General features: G+C 43.8%; 1 protein-coding gene across 2 annotated transcripts in view; it reads left to right on the top strand.

Annotated features, from left to right (window-relative positions):
- The window catches only part of LOC119436956 (glucose transporter type 1), a 63,546-nt gene that overhangs the window by 41,299 nt on the left and 8,376 nt on the right, over nt 1-13,871 (top strand). The gene's annotated exons all lie outside the window — the stretch shown is intronic.

Here is a 13,871-nt window from a genome sequence, read left to right as displayed (position 1 = left end):
AACAGTACTTCCTTTTTTTTACTCTGGTGGCGTTGCTGCAGATGACAGTATGTTTGGTCGCGACGATATACTCAGATATTATTTTGTCCACAAGTTTACCCTTATAAACTGAAAATGCATGATCGCGTATTCTCCTAGAAACACCAAGATTGTGAACATTCTGCGTAGTAGTTCCTTTGTGCTTTAATAAAACATGCTTTATAATGTGCACTGTAATGACAAACTTTGTATGGTTGTGAATACTAGGATGGTTAAATTTTTTTTGTATTAATGGTGAGAAGGCTTTACAGTATTCATAACTATTCAAAAAATGAATCAGTATTTGATTCGATTTGCTTCTGGCATTATTCAATTTGTATTCAATTCAGTCTCATAAACTGCTATTCGCACACCCCTATCTATAACAGGAGATGGTCACTGAGCGGTGGCCTATCAAATTGTTCATGTTCAGTGTGAGTGCGAGTTCCTTTCATGTGTTAAAATTTTCACTGTTCTGCGGATACATAGAGAACCTGATGTCAAGCTATGCAAGGCTGTTTCATATTCATTTGCAACAAACTGGAGTGAATGAATGAATAGCATCAACAGGCCTGGAAGTTTGGCATAATGAAGATTTATGCTCTAGTGAGCAATCATGCTATTTGGGTTTCATGTAGCAATGAGTGCAGTGAATCATTTTCAACTTTGCGCTAATGTTCTGAAATAGCTGCTCAGAAAGAAAGTAGCTAATCACTGCTAACATGAAAACACTGCCAAAGCAAAATTGATTGCCTCACATCAATGATGAGTAAAAGCACAATTGTGAATGTCAAAAGCATTCTTCAGGTAATTTTATTTCTTGTCAGCCGATGCCATCATGGATGTTAAGATATGCTGCCGTTGCATGGTACGAGCTCTGCTGCTACATATCGTTGCTCCCCACGTATGAGAGCACTGCATCATGATGAAGTGGCCCTGGGTGGAGCGTTGACATTGCTCGCGAAGCCTTGTAACTTCCACTGTGCTGGGAGAAACAAAAACAGATCTGTGGCAGCAAGTTCATTGCGATTCCTAACTTTGCTGCTACAGAACACTTTTAAAGCAAAAAAAAAGAAAATTCAATGGCCCTTTTGTTGTCACACTTTCGCACTCAGTTTTTCTACAACGCGTGACTGATTTGACATGTGCTTTCGCATTGAAGCTCGTACTGAGCGCGATAGTACACAGCACCTGTTTGTGGGGAAGTGGTAAACAGCACGGAGGAACAGCCACTTTAAAGAACAAGAAATTGGAGCATGTTCATAAATTCTGAATCATGGCATATATATATAGCACGAATCTTGAGATTGCAGCCGCGTTTCATCGTTCGGCATTCACTGTATTGGTCATTTAATTTGCAATGTTCCAGTAAGTCATCTTTTTTTTTTTTTTCGTTAGAGTTACAGTTAAGAGAAACACTAAGTCAACTTATGTTTACATTCTTTGCTTAAAACGCAGTTACAGTGAAATCTCGATATAACGAACTTCAAGGGACCGCGGTAAATGGTTCGTTATTCTGAAAAGTCGTAGTGAAAGCCCCGAAATTAAACATTCCACCCATTAACTTATCAGTTCATAAGTTGCCGCCATATGAGCTATCCACGAAGACATCGCTGTTGGCTCTCGGCCTACGCTGTTGCTATTTGCCATAGATTCCGGCGCCACGCACCACCGAAGCACCGTGTAATAAGAGCGACGCACATCAAAACAGACGCTTACGCCGAGAGAACTACCGACAAAAGGGAAGCTCCATGTCGCCTTCAAAGCGCAATGTTTCTTGTTTGTTTATTTTCACAATCATTGCCGTGGACACCGCAACTGTCTCGCTCGAGGCGGACACCTTAACTACAGCTAAGTGCAAGCGCGCGTAAATGACAGTGCCCGGAAAATACGAAGTGTGATCGTGTGGCAACCCCACGAGTACGGAGGCATATAGGAGGCTATAACGGAGGTTACATTTCTCCGCGCGCGTAGCTACTATGGCCGCAGAAAGCGCGAGAGAGGCGCGCGGAAAGAAGGGCGAAAGAAGGAAGAGACGCGCCTCTGTTGCTAGATGACACTTGCTTAGGGGGAACGTGCGCCCGCAAAACCTGATGAGTCGTCGCCTCAGCTAGTGTTCGAACGGTCCTGCACGTGACAATCGCCACTTCGGGACCTTCTCAGAAAGAACGGCTCGCCTGACTGTTCAGCTCACCCACCGTTACCCTGCCTCGGAAGGAAAAAGCGCGAGTCGAGAGCAAAAGTATTTTGCGGTGATTCCCGACCCGATGCGCGCCTTCTGGCCCCGCTGGTCCCGCTGCTCTACTGAGCTGCACTGTTGGAATATCCATCCACACGGGGCCTTCGGCATTGCCTTCGGGCACACTGTGTCGCTGTAGAGCGCAAGGGCGCCATCCTAAGGACGGATCCTTTGCAACGCGTGCTGGCGTGTCATCTGAGAGTAGGGTCACAGAACACCCATACAAACGGAAAAGGTGTGAGCGAAAGAACCTGTATGCGCGCGCAGCGACAACCGCTTCCCTTGCGACATGCCGCTGTCACCAATTCGCATGATCATTGCGCTGCTTTCGAGTCTTTTTCGGAACTCATGGAGTGGTTATTTTGGGCGATTGGCCTTTCAGTAGGCCAATCCCCGCTTTCCGAAGCGCCAATGCTGCGTGCCAGCGTAGATTTTCATACTTTCTTCCCCCCCCTCAGGCGCCGTCTCAGGTTTTCCGGACCCGCGCGCCGCGGCGTCCGCTTTCTGCGCCTTGTCGTCTGCTAGCCTCCCGTTTCGGCTGCCGTGGCTGGATAGACGGAAATCTAATAATCCCAGATTTTGGAATATGAGTTCGTAGTACTGAGGCGTTAACATGCCACGGAAACTGAATAACGATCGTTATTCTGAAAAGTTCGGTATTCTGAAGTTCGTAGTACTTTAACTATAATAACTCAGCAGGGGGTTTCTGAAAAGTTCGTAAATCTGAAAAGTTCGTTAATGTGCGGTTCGTAGTAACGAGATTTTACTGTATTAGCGAAGCAATTGCGCTATACATCACGTATTGCAATATCAACTACAGTCCACCAGTCTGTTCTGCACAGGCACATATACGTTACCAAGATTGTGAGCAAATGAGCAGTCTCTACACATATCTATATGGAGAATGGCATAAGAGGTCATCTATTATAGGAAATGTAGATTTCCGTTGCCTGCTGTAATTACATGTCATACTTTTTTTTTTTGCATGTTTCAGGTGGCCGTATTCATACAGTTCGCAAATTCTATTTTGCTAGGTACCTTTAAATGCATGGGTTTTGCTCTATGTGGCGAATTGAGGCAATGCCGACATTTAGAAACCAAATTAAACTTGCTAAACATTTTACAAATTTTAGAAACTTGTAAATACAATGTGCAAGAAAGTATTCACGGTTAACTCTTTCCCTACCATGGGGAAAATAGGTGTTTTGTGTATGTTACGGCAGATGTTTTTTTTTTTTTTCTGAAGGAACTACTGCACTCCATATTTAATGTAATACATAAACAGAAAGCAAAATGAATGCGCTTTTCACGCATAAAAGCTTTATTAACGAGATGTATCTCATAAAAAAAGATATAAATTGTTAAAATCAAGATTGTGCGATAAAATTGAACAAAGTTTGTAAAGACATGCTTGTGTCTACTAAGAAAAAAATGCTACGAAAATTATGAGATATACAAAATGTATTGCCGTCTATTAGGCACAACCTTCGAAAATATGAAGATTTTTCGTTGAACAGGTATTCCGCTACAAAAATTTAACTGCAAGCACTACAGTTGGGCGTGTCGGGCTGCGGCCGCCGATGTTCCGGGCTGGTTTGCGTCGTCGTCGCTTTCAGACTCAAAGTCCGACGAAAAGTCAGCGTCCACTGACTCGCTGCAATACGATGTATCGATAAGATCAGCCGCAGAGGCAACGCAATCGCGATATCTGCGATCTCCCGAAGCGCGCGCGCCGTTTCCGGAGCCGGACATTTTTGCGTTCTGCTATGAAGATCGCAAAATTTCGGAGCGCGTTAAAAATCACCGCCGGGCTAGCCGGGTGGGAAAAAAGCGAACTGCTTAGAAAACAAAAATGTAGTTTCTCCTCTTTCACGTCCGATGGGCAGTGTGTCCGTGAGCGGCGCGAAAGGTCTCGAAAGCGCCGTTTCAAACCGTCGATAGCGGGCGGCCATTTTTTTTTTTTATTCTCCTTTGAAGATCGCGAAACTTCGTAGCGCGTTTCAAAATCGCCGTCTCGCGCGAAAAAAAGCGAACTGCTTAGAAAACTAAAATATAGTTCTCCTCCTTCACGTCCGATAGCGCAGTATGTCCGTGAGCGGCGAGGAAGGTCTCGAAAGCGGCGTTTGAAACGATCAATAGAGCGCTAACGAAGCCCAATGGGCGCGGTACGGGAAGAGTTAAAAACAACGTCTAAATATGCTCTTCGAGGTGGACGTTTTGAAAATGTTTTCAAAACCTCTTGCCATAAATGTTTATTCAACATTTCATAATATACCAAGATGTCTACATGTCTTTCAACTTATTAGAAGAAGTTTTGTGTTTCGTGGGAAGTGATGGCCTAACTTTCATGTTTGAACTGGGTGCCCAGTTGCTAATTTGAGAGCACCATGCTACGCGTGCACATATTGATAGCGGAATCAAAGGAATGAAAATGCTTAGATTATACCCGGAGTATTACAACAAAAGCAAATCCTGTTGACGTCTCAGGAGCACCGATTGCAGCGCCGCCGTTGGTCGAGCTGAGTCATCGACGCCGAAATCTCCGGCGCGGTGCGTTACTCTAATAGAGTTTGCATAACTATAGTGTAACTACATAATTACTCTACAGCAAAGATCACGAATGCCCATACGGCGAGCTGAAAGGCACGAGCAACACCTTGGCGTCAATCTTAATGCTTGTAAATCGATTTTAATGATTGGGAAGAAGCTAAGGTAGGGTGATCTAGTTCTAGCCACCTTAGCTAAGGTGTGGTGGAAGAAATGCGCGGGAGGCTGTCTAAGAGTGCGCTGAAGGTTTGCGCTAATTCAGTGCCATCTGTCGCATCGAGTGGCCTGGCGGCGTGCTATCCAATGACGAAGTGAAAAATGAATAGGAAAAAAAAAAGGAGAATCCTTACAAAATCTGGCACCTGGACACCTTCATCGCGTTACGAAAATTATTCAAAGTGACAGCTCAGGATAAGAGCAACCACCGGCAAGGCAGAGAAGGTGAGTGGGATGCTCTGCATTCCCAGTAAAAGCGACTGAGGTGGATAGTATAATATATGCTGTATTGCCGTACTGAAACGCACCTGACAATGGTTTCGTTAGGGGAAAATGCAAGTGCAAGGCAACATTATAACCGTATTGCCCAGAGTGACTAGAATGTACGTTTTAGTACGGCCGGCCTTGTGCGTTTCTGTACGGTAATATGGCTCCATACGTAACCTGGCCGTACGGCAAAGATTGTCCGGCAAAACGAATCCAGTGCGAGGCACAGGATTACAGTGTCTAGTACAATGTAACAGGATTACCGCATTACTGTGCGGTTGATACAGTGTTGCTGAAACGTTTATTTAAATAAAATGAGTTCAGAAAGGTGCATGTCCACTTCCGGGTAGTCGCGCCATCAGGACATGGGGAAGGGAAAAGGATCGAAGGAGGTGAACGGAAAAATTGTCGGCCGTTCTGCGTCGTTTAGGAAAACAGCGATAATTCGTGTGTCAAGTGGGGCGGTAGGGAAGCGGCCCAGAAGCTGGTTGAGCGCTTTGGACATAATTATTTACCACGGTCTGAGCAAATGAGGCATCACGCCGTTAACCGCATACAACTACCGATTAAGTGAGAGAGAGAGAAAAAAAAGACGCATAAATTTGGTTTTAGGCCTCTCTAAATTTATTTATTACTTATAATGCCGATCCCATCAGGGATCGTAACAAAAGGGCATGTACATAGTTATCTTAGAATGTCACAATAATAATTAGCACAATATTTAGTTTACATATACAATGCTTTGGCAATTAGCAAAGGCATAAAATATGGTAGGCAGAAGTAATAAAGTTTATCGTAAAAAAAGAAGAAAAAACCCAAGAGTTATCAAAAAGGCAACGAAATTGTAGCACTAATTACAAAATAATACGTTGCAGCAAACTTAGGAATGACAAGAGGTAATGAAATAAGCTGATAATTAGCAGTGGTTAAAAATCGTAGGCAGTAATAACCAAATAATACAAGGCAATAAACAACTAGTAAAGAGGTAAACAGCATAAGTAAACAATGGTACTCAATAATGACAAAGTACTACAAGGTATTAAAGTTAGGTTTACACAAGAGGTAATAATCTATAAGATACGTTTCAGGTGTCGATAAATGAATTTGGATTATGTGTACAATATAATGAAATAAAATGGCACAGAAATAAATGGTAACTCAGGTAGGTCAGAATAGTGAAGCATGTAATTTGTTTTCGACTAATGTTAAAAAAAAAAAGCAGATACGGTTGGGCTGTTTGTAATAGTAGGGTTCAGCTTGTTCCATTCACGCGCCATTAAAAGAAGAAAAAAAAAAACGAATGCTTAAGACTTTCCGTATGTTCATTTAATGATAGAGAGCCTTTATGTCTGGTGGGTCGTGTTTGCGTTATAGATAAGTATTTGGAGCTGTCTATCTTTAATTTGTTGTGAATAAGTTGGTACATCATTTTTAACCGCGCAAGCTTGGCTCAGTTTTGTAAGGTTAGGTTACCTTACAGCCTGTTACCAGCCTGTTTTAGCAATTCCGTCTGTTAACCTACATTTATTGTAAATACATCTTAGTGTCTTCCTTTGAACTGTTTCTATACTCGCGGACAACTTCCTGTGGCAATGAACTGAAAGGTACAGGCGCGTGGCTGCTACAGATGTGCTGCCGCGCCAAGTAGTCCGGCAGCGTTTGACAGTGCTTTTGGTTGCTCGGAACAGACGCTGAATCGACGCAGCTTCCGCGTGCGACGGTTTCGCGTTTGCCCAGACGCGCAAGTGAAAAGCCGCAAAATAAGTACACTTTCACACTCAGTTGTGTATTCTGTCTTATTTAACTGTTGCTAATAAGCTGTTTATGTTTTCTCTTCCCCAGCCTAAACCAACGTGGATTAAAACGCGGGACTCTTTTCAGAAGCGCTCTCACTTGTGCGCGCTTTGCCTCCGTAGCTTTCCCTTCATTGCCACAGAAAGTTGCCCGCGAGTATAGTTTGTTAATGATGTTCACTAAGGTGACGGTTTGGGCATGTTGGTAAGACATGAAAGAACTTCATGCGCACAAGACGAGGACAGAGAAAAGGCTAAGACACACGAGCGCAGACTTACAACAGTGTTTTATTTGAAGTAATTGCACACGTAATCACGCGTTTCACGCGTAAATTGCGCGCGTAATCAGGCAGATGCCACAAATAAGGCCAAGTGCAGTCCGCTAGTTAAGTCCAAGTGCCTGCTCAATCGTTAGCAAAAGTCGCAATCAGGTAACCCGCGAGATCATCGAAGCGGAATTGATTGACAGGTTTGGTGGCACCTGTGAGTCAAAACCGTCTATCGCCCTTTCTAGCAAGGAGCTATCTTTCTTGCTTAAAGATAGGCATTTTCTGCGAGCGGCGCACACGTGATGTGTCACAGTTCTTGCTATATATGTGGTTGCTTGTTTCAAATAAAGCACTGTTGTAAGTCTGCGCTCGTGTGTCTTAGCTTCTTCTCTGTCCTCGTCTTGTGCACTAAAGTTCTTTTTGTTAATGAGTTCTTTGGTGAAAGGAAACCAAACAACATTAGCATATTCCAATAGTGATCTGACGAGTGTGTTATATGCTAATAGCTTTGTGTTTGGGGATGCTAGTCTGAGACGTCTGTCTAGAAAAAAAAAGTTTCTTTTTTCTTATGCGGTCGAGGTAACGTTAATATGGCGCTCCCATCTAAATTCATGTGTGAATGTTTAGCCAAGGTACTTGAACTCCTTCACTGCGTTAAGTGTGGTGTTATTTATAGTGTAGTTGAATTCTGGTCTGTGTTTTTTCCTTGCAATTGATAAAGTGGCTTATTTTTTAATGTTCAGAGTCATTTGCCATTCGTTACACCATTTATATACTAATGATAAAGCGTCGTTCAAAGCGAGATGGTCATTATAAGAATTGATTACCTGATATAGAACACAATCGCCAGCAAAAAGTCTAACATTGACAGGAATATTAGAAGGCAGATCATTAATGTATATAAGAAATAAAAATTCAAAGCTCCTTTCTTAAAGAAAGATGGTTGAACGCGAAGCTTTCGCCCATGTAAACTGAATCAAAGTCCAAAGCCAACGACCACGCAACGAACCCAAGAAGTGCTGAGCGACCCGATGCGATGCATATGTGATTTGATTGCTTGTTTAGAATTGCATTTTTTGAACTTTGAAGTTGAATGAAGACACATTTCGTTAAGTTGCAAAGCCTTTATTTTAGATCATGTAGCCGTTGATTAAACGCACACACACTTTCACGGACTGCATGCCGTTGCCGATGCACGGGATCGGTACGGGCACGATCGCGCTTACGTTCGCGTACGGCATGAATTGGGAAGAGAGAGAAAAAATAAAGTTTCAGCGGTCTGGGAGTGAAATTACCTTTCCGGGTCACATTTTCCTCAAGCAATCCGCTATACGGGCGCCTAATTCGAACATCGCGGCGTAAGTCTTCTGGTTCTTGGCATCCAAGGTGCTGCTGTACTCGCAGAATCCGTTAGCTACATTTCATTGCTGCGCCTGACTTGTGCATGGTTATACCGTGCTGCTCCACCCTGTGACGAATTTACTTGAAATGCTGTAATTTTTTAAAGCCCAGCTTTTCTTTGTGAACATCGCTGGGTTTTCGTTAACCGTGGGAGATGCGTGGCCGATCTGTCGACGAATAGGCCTATACCAATCACAGCGGGAGGCGCGCGTCACTGCCGCTGGGTTTCTTGCATCACCCCCAGATGGCTCTGGTCTCCGCGTATCGTGCAAGCTCGTGCAAGAGAAAATTAAATGCGCAAGTGAACGTTGGGTGCATAACATTCACAAAAGAGACAAAGGCGCCCCAAAAAGATTCTGGAACCATATAAAAGCACTCGGAGCTCCAACTAGAAACTCGCAAACGGCTATAAGGGATGAAGACGGTAACATCTATGAAGGCGATGATGCGCTGCGGTACATCACAGACGTTATCAGGCATAACTTCAGTACGAGAAAAAGCGTAGTTCAGACAACAGATCCAGCAACAACAGAGAGGCTTGAGAGATCAAAATTCAGCATAGAAAGCTTTTATTGGAAAAAGGCAACAGAAAATGTCCCTAACAACACGGCAGCAGGACCCGACGAAATCCCAATACAGCTAATCAAAAACCTCGGTCCAAAAAGCAAGGCACTGCTGACTAATGCCATAGAGCAAGTGATTAGAACAAAGAATATTCCCGTTGGATGGCGTGAAAGCAAGATGAATCTCATCTACAAAGGCAAAGGAGATAAGGATAAGACGAGCTCGTACAGGCCAGTTACAGTAACGTCGGTGATATATAGAATGGCAATGCAAGCCATAAAATTAGAACTGTCGAAGTGGGTGGAGGAAAACGGTGTATTGGGGGAACTACAGAATGGGTTCAGGCCAGGCAGACGCTTAGAAGACAATATGTTTGTACTAACTCAGTGCATAGAGATTCCAGTAGCTCAGAAAAGACCTTTATGGGTAGCATTTCTAGATATTAAAGGAGCTTATGACAACGTAGACAGGGAATTGTTGTGGGATATTCTTCAATACGAAGGCATGGATGACGATTTCGTGGAGCTGCTGAGGGAGATATATCGAGACAACCAAGTACAAGTGGCATGGGAAGGCCGAAAAGGAAATGAAATGGTGAGAATTCACCAAGGATTGAAGCAAGGATGCCCTCTGTCACCATTGTTGTTCACGCTTTACGTCAAGGGCATAGAAAGACGACTGGAAAACAGCGAATTAGGTTTTGATTTATCCTACATGCGTAATGGACAAATGGTGCAACAGAAAGTCCCTGGATTGATGTACGCAGACGACATTGTGCTACTAGCGGACAATAAAAAAGATTTACAGATACTTGCGAATATCTGTGGGAACGCAGCGACAAATCTAGGCCTTAAGTTTAGCACAGAGAAATCAGGGATTATGATCTTTAATGAACACACGAGTAACTTCGTGGTGTCAATTCAACAGCAAGTAATACCCATAGTGAAGCAATATAAGTACCTCGGCGTACACATAAACGAAGGAAAGAATTACTCAAGCAACCACCAAGATAATCTGAAAATAAAGGGGAAGCGGAATGCAGCATTAATGAAACACAGAGCACTGTGGGGCCACAATAAGTATGAGGTGGTGCGTGGAATCTGGAAAGGAGTAATGGTGCCAGCGCTAACATTCGCAAATGCCATTATATGCTTAAAATCGGATATATTGGCGGGTTTGGAAGTTAACCAAAGATCAGTAGGCCGGTTGGCTTTGGGAGCACACGGTAATACGACAAATGAGGCAGTGCATGGAGACATGGGTTGGGCCTCTTTTGAAGTCAGAGAAGCACAAAGCAAAATTAGTTTTGAAGAAAGGCTCAGGAACATGGATGAAAATAAATGGGCGGCTAAAGTGCACAAGTATCTCTACATGAAAAGCGTGGACACAGAATGGAGGAAGAGGTCAAGGAAGTTGGCAACCAAGTACAGGATAATCGAAACTGTAAATAGACAACCAGAGGTCATCAGAAAGAAAGTGAGAGAAATAGAGACCGTGAATTGGATGCAAAGAATGGAAACGAAAAGGACAATGGAGATTTACAAGAATGAGAAGAAAGAAATTAGAAGGGAAAATCTGTACGATAACACAAAGGGCAGTGCCTTGCTATTTGAGGCTCGAGCCGGTTGCCTAAGGACGAAAACATATCGGAACAAATATTCGGAACTAGATGAGACATGTGTATGCTGCAGTAAAGATCCAGAGACCACTCAGCACATCCTAATGGAATGCGACGGGATCCACCCAGCGAGAACCGTAGGTAACGTGCAACTCCCAGAAGCGCTTGGGTTTAAAGTGGAAGGAAACATAAACAGATCAGCCGCAGAGATCAGCAAGAGACGATTAGAGTACTGGTGGAAAAAAAGCAGGGAAAAGATGGATACGACATGATCTCTTAAAATCATAGGCAGCGGTACAAGCTAAATTTTTGAAAAAGAAAGATAATGAGAGGTATACAAAAATGCTAGATAAAGAACATGTGTAGTATACCTGATTAAATCAAGCAGGCTAGGTGACTATTTGTCGCCACCCCGTTTCAAAGGGGATGCCAATAAATCATCATCATCATCATCATCATCATCATCACCGTGGAGCAGTAATCAAGCAGGCTAGGTGACTATTTGTAACCACGCCGTTTAAAACGGGTTTAAAACGGGGTGCCAATAAGTCACCATTATCATCATCACCGCGCCGGCCGTGCGGGGAAAAAAACAGAAAGCGCGCCTTAGCGCATCCGGGCTGCACTGTAATGAGGAAGTAAACGCTTCTTGTGGATAGAATAGATTCGAATTGCGCCACGTACGCATGCGCATGCTCCCTTTGAAACCATGATGCGTTCAAGGCGTACTAGTCAGCAACTCCGCTTAACGGTATAATTCGGTATAATTTGTGTGCGCCCGCGCTTGTGTGTATGCGTGTGTGCGTGCGTGAGTGCGTGAGTGTACTCGTATTTCGGCCCTTTATGCACTCACACAAAGCTTATCTGCTGCATTTTGCCCCCGAAGTTCATTACCGCAACTCACAAGTGAACTGTTAAGGTACGTCCACACTTGCGAGAAAGAAAAAAAAAATTGCCCTCCAATCCACGCTGTGAAGGTGGCTGGCCAGCGCCAAGGTGTGGTATCACCTGATCCGATAGACCAATGTGACGTATATATCCTTGAACGATGGAACGGTGCACTACATGAAATGATCGACGGCAAGACAATTAAATCGTCTAGCCTGAGCACGACGCCGTTGTGCAGAGTGGCGTTGCTGTTCCTGTCGCCGCCCACCGTATTCAGTCTGCTCTTCGGGAGTCCTAACTATATGCGTGGCCTTCCCATATAGCGCTATCACAACACAAATGAAATCAGTTGCTAGGCGGGTTCTTCTTTTGCATATGAAAGTGTAGTGACGTCACTCCCTATACTTCGTATGCTTCAGTTGCCGCTTTCCGGTTACTATACAGCTTATGCAACTGTAATCTTTACCGGGAAACGCACGCTACGAACGCTACGTGCTTCGCGTTGTTCGAACGCGCCTTGTCATCTATATATCATGTGACTTTGACACTCTTGTGCCTTTCTTTATTGAAACGAATATTGGGGTGTGTCTTGCATGCGTAATTCCAATGAAGACATGCACTTTTCGCTTCAGTTTGTGGAAGTGGTTTTCCGTCAACTGTTCTGCCGACGCAGACGAAGCAATCCAGGGATCCGAGTCATACACAGGTTCGCTCTAAAACGCGCCAGCATCATCAGGGCCACACTTGTGGACGTCGTTTTCGCTCTCAGCTGTAATCATTTCGGCGTGATCAGCGATAGTGAGCGAGAGAGGTAGTGCCTCGTGAAGTAAATTTTCCCGCGTGTAATAAATGACCACATCTGATTGGTCTCCCCGATCGGCGGCGAGCGGCATGGCGCTCCGAGTCGAGGCCCATTCTTCGCCCTGCCGTATAAAAATATTCGCCGCTCGCCCATTTTCTCAGCGCATGTTCTGCCGCCTGCGGCTTGCCGCGCCCGTTTTTCCCGCTGGTGTGCATGTTCTTTTCACAGGCCTGCCCGATTTTTTCCCGCTTATCTATTAGATTGTGTATTTAGGCTACTCGGTAACTCATAGTAATGAAAACTATAGCAGTGCGAGCGAAACACAGGAGCTCATTAAACGAGAGGAACAGTGCGGTGTCCTGGTCCTTCGTTCGCGCTGTTGGTTTGTTATCATCAGTACGCGGTGCTCACACCGCATGATGTGTTGCAAGACATTCTATATGTAAGATGATGATGATCGATGATGATTATGACGCACCGCGTCCCTTTGAAGCGGCCGGTCGCACGAGTGGACTGGGCAAAAAGAAACTAAAGAAAAGGAAGGTTGTAAAAAAAGTTGCAGTTATCCACACAATGTCTTTCTCACTGTCACCTCCACTTAGACTCCCCGCTGCGCCCTTGTGTTGCACCGTAGAGTGATTACCTTACATGTAAGATCTTTTCGCGCTTTCTAATTCTTCATTCGCAAATTCCCTACAAGTTGCCATGAATAGCTCGAATGTTGCACAAGGACATACATACCGCTATTCAGAAAAACAAAATTTTATGTTAATTTAAAATTTTTGAGATATTTTACAATTATTTGGTCATGATTTAAACATTTACATTTTGGTTTTAAGGACAGACATCAACGTTTTTAATACGTATATACAGGGTGTTTTTTAGCTGCACCAAATTTCCAAAAATTGCCTCGATAAAGCGGTCATTACTAGAAATAAAAATGCTTAATTGAATAATAAACATAATTGCACTAAATAACTTTTAACTAATTATTTTACGGCACATATTTCAATCTACGACTTGTAGCCGGTGAGTTCGCAAGGCATATCCACTTAGAACGAATTCTCAGGACGGCACCAGCTTCGAGATATTAATTTGCAAAGTGTCCGATGAAGTGCATTGGCGTTCCAGATACTTTTGTGCTTCAATGTATAAATCAGTCATTTTCTTTTAAAAAATAAGCGGAACAACAGTGCATTTTTACCGCAACTTTGACGGCGCATATCTAGAAACCAGTGTCATCCTCAGA

The sequence above is a fragment of the Dermacentor silvarum genome, chromosome 1 (assembly GCF_013339745.2).
Source record: "Dermacentor silvarum isolate Dsil-2018 chromosome 1, BIME_Dsil_1.4, whole genome shotgun sequence".
Lineage (NCBI taxonomy): Eukaryota > Metazoa > Arthropoda > Arachnida > Ixodida > Ixodidae > Dermacentor > Dermacentor silvarum.
This window is presented reverse-complemented; position numbering and strand designations above follow the sequence as displayed.